Raw genomic sequence first — 12,102 nt, forward strand, 5'->3', positions numbered from 1 at the left:
CACTGTTGGATCACTGTCTGTAAACGCAGATGCTGGATCACTGTCTGTAAACGCAGGTGCTGGATCACTGTCTGTAAAAGCAGATCACTGCTGGATCACTGTCTGTAAACGCAGATGCTGGATCACTGTCTGAAAGAGCAGATCACTGCTAGATCACTGTCTGTAAAAGCAGATGCTGGATCACTGTCTGTAAATCCAGATGCTGGATCACTGTCTGAAATAGCAGATCACTGCTGGATCACTGTCTGTAAAAGCAGTTCACTGTTGGATCACTGTCTGTAAACGTAGATGCTGGATCACTCTCAGTAAAAGCAGATCACTGCTGGATCACTGTTTGAAAACGCAGATGCTAGATCACTGTCTGTAAAAGCAGATCACTGCTGGATCACTGTCTGTAAATGCAGATGCTGGATCACTGTCTGTAAAAGCAGATCAGTGCTGGATCACTGTCTGTAAGAGCAGATCACTGCTGGATCACTGTCTGTAAAAGCAGATCACTGTTGGATCACTGTCTGTAAAACCAGATGCTGGATCAATGTCTGTAAAAGCAGATCACTGCTGGATAACTGTCCATAAATGCAGATGCTGGATCACAGTATGAAAGAGCAGATCACTGCTGGATCACTGTCTATGAAAGCAGATCACTGCTGGATCACTGTCTGTAAAAGCAGATGCTGGATCACTGTCTGTAAGAGCAGATCACTGCTGGATCACTGTCTGTAAAAGCAGATCACTGTTGGATCACTGTCTGTAAACGCAGATGCTGGATCACTGTCTGTAAAAGAAGATGCTTGATCACTGTCTGTAAAAGCGGATCACTGCTGGATCACTGTATATAAACGCTGATGCTGGCTCACTGTCTGTAAATGCAGATCACTGCTGGATCACTGACTGTAAACGCAGATGCTAGATCACTCTCTGTAAAAGCAGATGCTGGATTACTGTCTGTTAAAGCAGATCACTGTTGGATCACTGTCTGTAAACGCAGATGCTGGATCACTGTCTGTAAAAGCAGATGCTGGATCACTGTCTGTAAACGCGGATCACTGCTGGATCACTATCTGTAAACACAGATGCTGGATCACTGTTTGTAAACCAGATCACTGCTTGATCACTGTCTGTAAACGCAGATGCTGGATCACTGTCTGTAAATGCAGATGCTGGATCACTGTCTGTAAAACCAGATCACTGCTGGATCACTGTCTGTAAAAGCAGATGCTGGATCACTGTCTGTAAAAGCAGATGCTGGATCACTGTCTGCAGGAACAGATGCTGGATCACTGTCTGAAAGAGCAGATCACTGCTGGATCACTGTCTGTGAAAGCAGATCACTACTGGATCACTGTCTGTAAACGCAGATGCTGGATCACTGTCTGTAAACGAAGATGCTGGATCACTGTCTGTAAAAGCAGATCACTGCTGGATCACTGTCTGTAAACGCAGATGTTGGATCACTGTCTGAAAGAGCAGATCACTGCTGGATCACTGTCTGTAAAAGCAGATGCTGTATCACTGTCTGTAAATCCAGATGCTGGATCACTGTCTGAAAGAGCAGATCACTGCTGGATCACTGTCTGTAAAAGCAGATGCTGGATCACTGTCTGTAAAAGCAGATCACTGTTGGATCACTGTCTGTAAAAGCAGATCACTGCTGGATCACTGTCTGTAAACGCAGATGCTGGATCACTGTCAGTAAAAGCAGATCACTGCTGGATTACTGTTTGTAAACGCAGATGCTAGATCACTGTCTGTAAAAGCAGATCACTGCTGGATCACTGTCTGTAAATGCAGATGCTGGATCACTGTCTGTAAAAGCAGATCAGTGCTGGATCACTGTCTGTAAGAGCAGATCACTGCTGGATCTCTGTCTGTAAAAGCAGATCACTGTTGGATCACTGTCTGTAAAACCAGATGCTGGATCAATGTCTGTAAAAGCAGATGCTGGATCACTGTCTGTAAAAGCGGATCACTGCTGGATAACTGTCCATAAACGCAGATGCTGGATCACAGTATGAAAGAGCAGATCACTGCTGGATCACTGTCTGAAAGAGCAAATCACTGCTGGATCACTGTCTGTAAACGCAGATGCTGGATCACTGTCTGTAAAATCAGATCACTGTCTGTAAACGCAGATGCTGGATCACTGTCTGAAAGAGCAAATCACTGCTGGATCACTGTCTGTAAAAGCAGATGCTGGATCACTGTCTGTAAAAGCAGATCACTGCTGGATCACTGTCTGTAAACGCAGATGCTGGATCACTGTCTGAAAGAGCAAATCACTGCTGGATCACTGTCTGTAAAAGCAGATCACTGCTGGATCACTGTCTGTAAAAGCAGATGCTGGATCACTGTCTGTAAAAGCAAATCAGTGCTGGATCACTGTCTGTAAGAGCAGATCACTGCTGGATCACTGTCTGTAAAAGCAGATCACTGTTAGATCACTGTCAGTAAAAGCAGATCACTGCTGGATCACTGTCCGTAAACGCAGATGCTGGATCACTGTCTGTAAGAGCAGATCACTGCTGGATCACTGTCTGTAAAAGCAGATCACTGCTGGATCACTGTCTGTAAACGCAGATGCTGGATCACTGTCTGTAAATGCAGATGCTGGATCACTGTCTGTAAAAGCAGATCACTGCTGGATCACTGTCTGTAAACGCAGATGTTGGATCACTGTCTGAAAGAGCAGATCACTGCTGGATCACTGTCTGTAAAAGCAGATGCTGGATCACTGTCTGTAAATCCAGATGCTGGATCACTGTCTGAAAGAGCAGATCACTGCTGGATCACTGTCTGTAAAAGCAGATGCTGGATCACTGTCTGTAAAAGCAGATGCTGGATCACTGTCTGCAGGAACAGATGCTGGATCACTGTCTGAAAGAGCAGATCACTGCTGGATCACTGTCTGTGAACGCAGATCACTACTGGATCACTGTCTGTAAACGCAGATGTTGGATCACTGTCTGAAAGAGCAGATCACTGCTGGATCACTGTCTGTAAAAGCAGATGCTGGATCACTGTCTGTAAGAGCAGATCACTGCTGGATCTCTGTCTGTAAAAGCAGATCACTGTTGGATCACTGTCTGTAAAACCAGATGCTGGATCAATGTCTGTAAAAGCAGCTGCTGGATCACTGTCTGTAAAAGCGGATCACTGCTGGATAACTGTCCATAAACGCAGATGCTGGATCACAGTATGAAAGAGCAGATCACTGCTGGATCACTGTCTGAAAGAGCAAATCACTGCTGGATCACTGTCTGTAAACGCAGATGCTGGATCACTGTCTGTAAAATCAGATCACTGTCTGTAAACGCAGATGCTGGATCACTGTCTGAAAGAGCAAATCACTGCTGGATCACTGTCTGTAAAAGCAGATGCTGGATCACTGTCTGTAAAAGCAGATCACTGCTGGATCACTGTCTGTAAACGCAGATGCTGGATCACTGTCTGAAAGAGCAAATCACTGCTGGATCACTGTCTGTAAAAGCAGATCACTGCTGGATCACTGTCTGTAAAAGCAGATGCTGGATCACTGTCTGTAAAAGCAAATCAGTGCTGGATCACTGTCTGTAAGAGCAGATCACTGCTGGATCACTGTCTGTAAAAGCAGATCACTGTTAGATCACTGTCAGTAAAAGCAGATCACTGCTGGATCACTGTCCGTAAACGCAGATGCTGGATCACTGTCTGTAAGAGCAGATCACTGCTGGATCACTGTCTGTAAAAGCAGATCACTGCTGGATCACTGTCTGTAAACGCAGATGCTGGATCACTGTCTGTAAATGCAGATGCTGGATCACTGTCTGTAAAAGCAGATCACTGCTGGATCACTGTCTGTAAACGCAGATGTTGGATCACTGTCTGAAAGAGCAGATCACTGCTGGATCACTGTCTGTAAAAGCAGATGCTGGATCACTGTCTGTAAATCCAGATGCTGGATCACTGTCTGAAAGAGCAGATCACTGCTGGATCACTGTCTGTAAAAGCAGATGCTGGATCACTGTCTGCAGGAACAGATGCTGGATCACTGTCTGAAAGAGCAGATCACTGCTGGATCACTGTCTGTGAACGCAGATCACTACTGGATCACTGTCTGTAAACGCAGATGCTGGATCACTGTCTGTAAACGAAGATGCTGGATCACTGTCTGTAAAAGCAGATTACTGCTGGATCACTGTCTGTAAACGCAGATGCTGGATCACTATCTGTAAAAGCAGATCACTGCTGGTTCACTGTCTGTAAATCCAGATGATGCATCACTGTCTGTAAAAGCAGATCACGGCTGGATCACTGTCTGTAAAAGCTGATCACTGCTGGATTACCGTCTGTAAAAGCAGATGCTGGATCACTGTCTGCAGGAACAGATGCTGGATCACTGTCTGAAAGAGCAGATCACTGCTGGATCACTGTCTGTAAAAGCAGATCACTGCTGGATCACGGTCTGTAAAAGCAGATGCTGGATCACTGTCTGTAAAAGCAGATCACTGCTGGATCACTGTCTGTAAACGCAGATACTGGATCACTGTCTGTAAAAGCAGATGCTGGATCACTGTCTGTAAAAGCAGATCACTGCTGGATCACTGTCTGTAAAAGCAGATGCTGGATCACTGTCTGTAAAAGCAGATCACTGCTGGATCACTGTCTGTAAACGCAGATGCTGGATCACTGTCTGAAAGAGCAAATCACTGCTGGATCACTGTCTGTAAAAGCAGATCACTGCTGGATCACTGTCTGTAAAAGCAGATCCTGGATCACTGTCTGTAAAAGCAAATCAGTGCTGGATCACTGTCTGTAAGAGCAGATCACTGCTGGATCACTGTCTGTAAAAGCAGATGCTGGATCACTGTCTGTAAATCCAGATGCTGGATCACTGTCTGAAAGAGCAGATCACTGCTGGATCACTGTCTGTAAAAGCAGATGCTGGATCACTGTCTGTAAAAGCAGATGCTGGATCACTGTCTGCAGGAACAGATGCTGGATCACTGTCTGAAAGAGCAGATCACTGCTGGATCACTGTCTGTGAACGCAGATCACTACTGGATCACTGTCTGTAAACGCAGATGTTGGATCACTGTCTGAAAGAACAGATCACTGCTGGATCACTGTCTGTAAAAGCAGATGCTGGATCACTGTCTGTAAGAGCAGATCACTGCTGGATCTCTGTCTGTAAAAGCAGATCACTGTTGGATCACTGTCTGTAAAACCAGATGCTGGATCAATGTCTGTAAAAGCAGATGCTGGATCACTGTCTGTAAAAGCGGATCACTGCTGGATAACTGTCCATAAACGCAGATGCTGGATCACAGTATGAAAGAGCAGATCACTGCTGGATCACTGTCTGAAAGAGCAAATCACTGCTGGATCACTGTCTGTAAACGCAGATGCTGGATCACTGTCTGTAAAATCAGATCACTGTCTGTAAACGCAGATGCTGGATCACTGTCTGAAAGAGCAAATCACTGCTGGATCACTGTCTGTAAAAGCAGATGCTGGATCACTGTCTGTAAAAGCAGATCACTGCTGGATCACTGTCTGTAAACGCAGATGCTGGATCACTGTCTGAAAGAGCAAATCACTGCTGGATCACTGTCTGTAAAAGCAGATCACTGCTGGATCACTGTCTGTAAAAGCAGATGCTGGATCACTGTCTGTAAAAGCAAATCAGTGCTGGATCACTGTCTGTAAGAGCAGATCACTGCTGGATCACTGTCTGTAAAAGCAGATCACTGTTAGATCACTGTCAGTAAAAGCAGATCACTGCTGGATCACTGTCCGTAAACGCAGATGCTGGATCACTGTCTGTAAGAGCAGATCACTGCTGGATCACTGTCTGTAAAAGCAGATCACTGCTGGATCACTGTCTGTAAACGCAGATGCTGGATCACTGTCTGTAAATGCAGATGCTGGATCACTGTCTGTAAAAGCAGATCACTGCTGGATCACTGTCTGTAAACGCAGATGTTGGATCACTGTCTGAAAGAGCAGATCACTGCTGGATCACTGTCTGTAAAAGCAGATGCTGGATCACTGTCTGTAAATCCAGATGCTGGATCACTGTCTGAAAGAGCAGATCACTGCTGGATCACTGTCTGTAAAAGCAGATGCTGGATCACTGTCTGCAGGAACAGATGCTGGATCACTGTCTGAAAGAGCAGATCACTGCTGGATCACTGTCTGTGAACGCAGATCACTACTGGATCACTGTCTGTAAACGCAGATGCTGGATCACTGTCTGTAAACGAAGATGCTGGATCACTGTCTGTAAAAGCAGATTACTGCTGGATCACTGTCTGTAAACGCAGATGCTGGATCACTATCTGTAAAAGCAGATCACTGCTGGTTCACTGTCTGTAAATCCAGATGATGCATCACTGTCTGTAAAAGCAGATCACGGCTGGATCACTGTCTGTAAAAGCTGATCACTGCTGGATTACCGTCTGTAAAAGCAGATGCTGGATCACTGTCTGCAGGAACAGATGCTGGATCACTGTCTGAAAGAGCAGATCACTGCTGGATCACTGTCTGTAAAAGCAGATCACTGCTGGATCACGGTCTGTAAAAGCAGATGCTGGATCACTGTCTGTAAAAGCAGATCACTGCTGGATCACTGTCTGTAAACGCAGATACTGGATCACTGTCTGTAAAAGCAGATGCTGGATCACTGTCTGTAAAAGCAGATCACTGCTGGATCACTGTCTGTAAAAGCAGATGCTGGATCACTGTCTGTAAAAGCAGATCACTGCTGGATCACTGTCTGTAAACGCAGATGCTGGATCACTGTCTGAAAGAGCAAATCACTGCTGGATCACTGTCTGTAAAAGCAGATCACTGCTGGATCACTGTCTGTAAAAGCAGATCCTGGATCACTGTCTGTAAAAGCAAATCAGTGCTGGATCACTGTCTGTAAGAGCAGATCACTGCTGGATCACTGTCTGTAAAAGCAGATCACTGTTAGATCACTGTCAGTAAGAGCAGATCACTGCTGGATCACTGTCCGTAAACACAGATGCTGGATCACTGTCTGTAAGAGCAGATCACTGCTGGATCACTGTCTGTAAAAGCAGATCACTGCTGGATCACTGTCTGTAAACGCAGATGCTGGATCACTGTCTGTAAATGCAGATGCTGGATCACTGTCTGTAAAAGCAGATCACTGCTGGATCACTGTCTGTAAACGCAGATGTTGGATCACTGTCTGAAAGAGCAGATCACTGCTGGATCACTGTCTGTAAAAGCAGATGCTGGATCACTGTCTGTAAATCCAGATGCTGGATCACTGTCTGAAAGAGCAGATCACTGCTGGATCACTGTCTGTAAAAGCAGATGCTGGATCACTGTCTGCAGGAACAGATGCTGGATCACTGTCTGAAAGAGCAGATCACTGCTGGATCACTGTCTGTGAACGCAGATCACTACTGGATCACTGTCTGTAAACGCAGATGCTGGATCACTGTCTGTAAACGAAGATGCTGGATCACTGTCTGTAAAAGCAGATTACTGCTGGATCACTGTCTGTAAACGCAGATGCTGGATCACTATCTGTAAAAGCAGATCACTGCTGGTTCACTGTCTGTAAATCCAGATGATGCATCACTGTCTGTAAAAGCAGATCACTGCTGGATCACCGTCTGTAAAAGCAGATGCTGGATCACTGTCTGCAGGAACAGATGCTGGATCACTGTCTGAAAGAGCAGATCACTGCTGGATCACTGTCTGTAAAAGCAGATCACTGCTGGATCACGGTCTGTAAAAGCAGATGCTGGATCACTGTCTGTAAAAGCAGATCACTTTTGGATCACTGTCTGTAAACGCAGATACTGGATCACTGTCTGTAAAAGCAGATTCTGGATCACTGTCTGTAAAAGCAGATCACTGCTGGATCACAGTCTGTAAACGCAGATGCTGGATCACTGTCTGTAAACGCAGATGCTGGATCACTGTCTGTACAATCAGATCACTGTCTGTAAACGCAGATGCTGGATCACTGTCTGAAAGAGCAAATCACTGCTGGATCACTGTCTGTAAAAGCAGATGCTGGATCACTGTCTGTAAAAGCAGATCACTGCTGGATCACTGTCTGTAAACGCAGATGCTGGATCACTGTCTGAAAGAGCAAATCACTGCTGGATCACTGTCTGTAAAAGCAGATCACTGCTGGATCACTGTCTGTAAAAGCAGATGCTGGATCACTGTCTGTAAAAGCAAATCAGTGCTGGATCACTGTCTGTAAGAGCAGATCACTGCTGGATCACAGTCTGTAAAAGCAGATCACTGTTAGATCACTGTCGGTAAAAGCAGATCACTGCTGGATCACTGTCCGTAAACGCAGATGCTGGATCACTGTCTGTAAGAGCAGATCACTGCTGGATCACTGTCCGTAAACGCAGATGTTGGATCACTGTCTGAAAGAGCAGATCACTGCTGGATCACTGTCTGTAAAAGCAGATGCTGGATCACTGTCTGTAAATCCAGATGCTGGATCACTGTCTGAAAGAGCAGATCACTGCTGGATCACTGTCTGTAAAAGCAGATGCTGGATCACTGTCTGTAAAAGCAGATGCTGGATCACTGTCTGCAGGAACAGATGCTGGATCACTGTCTGAAAGAGCATATCACTGCTGGATCACTGTCTGTGAACGCAGATCACTACTGGATCACTGTCTGTAAACGCAGATGTTGGATCACTGTCTGAAAGAGCAGATCACTGCTGGATCACTGTCTGTAAACGCAGATGCTGGATCACTGTCTGTAAAAGCAGATCACTGCTGGATCACTGTCTGTAAAAGCAGATGCTGGATCACTGTCTGTAAAAGCAGATCACTGCTGGATCACTGTCTGTAAACGCAGATGCTGGATCACTGTCTGAAAGAGCAAATCACTGCTGGATCACTGTCTGTAAAAGCAGATCACTGCTGGATCACTGTCTGTAAAAGCAGATGCTGGATCACTGTCTGTAAAAGCAAATCAGTGCTGGATCACTGTCTGTAAGAGCAGATCACTGCTGGATCACTGTCTGTAAAAGCAGATCACTGTTAGATCACTGTCAGTAAAAGCAGATCACTGCTGGATCACTGTCCGTAAACGCAGATGCTGGATCACTGTCTGTAAGAGCAGATCACTGCTGGATCACTGTCTGTAAAAGCAGATCACTGCTGGATCACTGTCTGTAAACGCAGATGCTGGATCACTGTCTGTAAATGCAGATGCTGGATCACTGTCTGTAAAAGCAGATAACTGCTGGATCACTCTCTGTAAACGCAGATGTTGGATCACTGTCTGAAAGAGCAGATCACTGCTGGATCACTGTCTGTAAAAGCAGATGCTGGATCACTGTCTGTAAATCCAGATGCTGGATCACTGTCTGAAAGAGCAGATCACTGCTGGATCACTGTCTGTAAAAGCAGATGCTGGATCACTGTCTGCAGGAACAGATGCTGGATCACTGTCTGAAAGAGCAGATCACTGCTGGATCACTGTCTGTGAACGCAGATCACTACTGGATCACTGTCTGTAAACGCAGATGCTGGATCACTGTCTGTAAACGAAGATGCTGGATCACTGTCTGTAAAAGCAGATTACTGCTGGATCACTGTCTGTAAACGCAGATGCTGGATCACTATCTGTAAAAGCAGATCACTGCTGGTTCACTGTCTGTAAATCCAGATGATGCATCACTGTCTGTAAAAGCAGATCACGGCTGGATCACTGTCTGTAAAAGCTGATCACTGCTGGATCACCGTCTGTAAAAGCAGATGCTGGATCACTGTCTGCAGGAACAGATGCTGGATCACTGTCTGAAAGAGCAGATCACTGCTGGATCACTGTCTGTAAAAGCAGATCACTGCTGGATCACGGTCTGTAAAAGCAGATGCTGGATCACTGTCTGTAAAAGCAGATCACTGCTGGATCACTGTCTGTAAACGCAGATACTGGATCACTGTCTGTAAAAGCAGATGCTGGATCACTGTCTGTAAAAGCAGATCACTGCTGGATCACTGTCTGTAAAAGCAGATGCTGGATCACTGTCTGTAAAAGCAGATCACTGCTGGATCACTGTCTGTAAACGCAGATGCTGGATCACTGTCTGAAAGAGCAAATCACTGCTGGATCACTGTCTGTAAAAGCAGATCACTGCTGGATCACTGTCTGTAAAAGCAGATGCTGGATCACTGTCTGTAAAAGCAAATCAGTGCTGGATCACTGTCTGTAAGAGCAGATCACTGCTGGATCACTGTCTGTAAAAGCAGATCACTGTTAGATCACTGTCAGTAAAAGCAGATCACTGCTGGATCAATGTCCGTAAACGCAGATGCTGGATCACTGTCTGTAAGAGCAGATCACTGCTGGATCACTGTCTGTAAAAGCAGATCACTGCTGGATCACTGTCTGTAAACGCAGATGCTGGATCACTGTCTGTAAATGCAGATGCTGGATCACTGTCTGTAAAAGCAGATCACTGCTGGATCACTGTCTGTAAACGCAGATGTTGGATCACTGTCTGAAAGAGCAGATCACTGCTGGATCACTGTCTGTAAAAGCAGATGCTGGATCACTGTCTGTAAATCCAGATGCTGGATCACTGTCTGAAAGAGCAGATCACTGCTGGATCACTGTCTGTAAAAGCAGATGCTGGATCACTGTCTGCAGGAACAGATGCTGGATCACTGTCTGAAAGAGCAGATCACTGCTGGATCACTGTCTGTGAACGCAGATCACTACTGGATCACTGTCTGTAAACGCAGATGCTGGATCACTGTCTGTAAACGAAGATGCTGGATCACTGTCTGTAAAAGCAGATTACTGCTGGATCACTGTCTGTAAACGCAGATGCTGGATCACTATCTGTAAAAGCAGATCACTGCTGGTTCACTGTCTGTAAATCCAGATGATGCATCACTGTCTGTAAAAGCAGATCACGGCTGGATCACTGTCTGTAAAAGCTGATCACTGCTGGATCACCGTCTGTAAAAGCAGATGCTGGGTCACTGTCTGCAGGAACAGATGCTGGATCACTGTCTGAAAGAGCAGATCACTGCTGGATCACTGTCTGTAAAAGCAGATCACTGCTGGATCACGGTCTGTAAAAGCAGATGCTGGATCACTGTCTGTAAAAGCAGATCACTTTTGGATCACTGTCTGTAAACGCAGATACTGGATCACTGTCTGTAAAAGCAGATTCTGGATCACTGTCTGTAAAAGCAGATCACTGCTGGATCACAGTCTGTAAACGCAGATGCTGGATCACTGTCTGTAAAATCAGATCACTGTCTGTAAACGCAGATGCTGGATCACTGTCTGAAAGAGCAAATCACTGCTGGATCACTGTCTGTAAAAGCAGATGCTGGATCACTGTCTGTAAAAGCAGATCACTGCTGGATCACTGTCTGTAAAAGCAGATCACTGCTGGATCACTGTCTGTAAATGCAGATGCTGGATCACTGTCTGTAAAAGCAAATCAGTGCTGGATCACTGTCTGTAAGAGCAGATCACTGCTGGATCACTGTCTGTAAAAGCAGATCACTGTTAGATCACTGTCAGTAAAAGCAGATCACTGCTGGATCACTGTCCGTAAACGCAGATGCTGGATCACTGTCTGTAAGAGCAGATCACTGCTGGATCACTGTCTGTAAAAGCAGATCACTGCTGGATCACTGTCTGTAAACGCAGATGCTGGATCACTGTCTGTAAATGCAGATGCTAGATCACTGTCTGTAAAAGCAGATCACTGCTGGATCACTGTCTGTAAACGCAGATGTTGGATCACTGTCTGAAAGAGCAGATCACTGCTGGATCACTGTCTGTAAAAGCAGATGCTGGATCACTGTCTGTAAATCCGGATGCTGGATCACTGTCTGAAAGAGCAGATCACTGCTGGATCACTGTCTGTAAAAGCAGATCACTGTTGGATCACTGTCTGTAAAAGCAGATGCTGGATCACTGTCTGTAAAAGCAGATGCTGGATCACTGTCTGCAGGAACAGATGCTGGATCACTGTCTGAAAGAGCAGATCACTGCTGGATCACTGTCTGTGAAAGCAGATCACTACTGGATCACTGTCTGTAAACGCAGATGCTGGATCACTGTCTGTAAACGAAGATGCTG

This window comes from Hypanus sabinus, chromosome 6, assembly GCF_030144855.1.
Source record: "Hypanus sabinus isolate sHypSab1 chromosome 6, sHypSab1.hap1, whole genome shotgun sequence".
NCBI lineage: Eukaryota > Metazoa > Chordata > Chondrichthyes > Myliobatiformes > Dasyatidae > Hypanus > Hypanus sabinus.